Raw genomic sequence first — 387 nt, forward strand, 5'->3', positions numbered from 1 at the left:
GTGGGCCAATCTGTTACCACTCTAAAGCCTCTCCAGAAGAACCAGAGGGCCAATATACTTGAGTTGCCAAAACAGTAAAATGAACCACATAATGCAAAGAAATATTTTTTCTCTTTTTGCATTTCAGTTCTGACAGAGTGCCATTAAATAATGGGGCCTTTAAGAGCTGACTGTGAAATTCAAAAAATGTTGGGAGTCTGGGCCATTGTTCTCATTCTTCACTGTTAAATAATTAAGCCTTGATCATCTCAAATACACATACTTGATTGGTGTCATCTGATGACATTACAATGTTTGCTGTAGCAATTTAGGAAAAGATTAATTTTAAATTGACCTAATTATCTGTTTCTTATTTTTCATTTCAGTTTCGATGATATGGTATCTGAT

The sequence above is a fragment of the Pteropus vampyrus genome, unplaced genomic scaffold, assembly GCF_000151845.1.
Source record: "Pteropus vampyrus isolate Shadow unplaced genomic scaffold, Pvam_2.0 Scaffold182, whole genome shotgun sequence".
Taxonomy (NCBI): domain Eukaryota; kingdom Metazoa; phylum Chordata; class Mammalia; order Chiroptera; family Pteropodidae; genus Pteropus; species Pteropus vampyrus.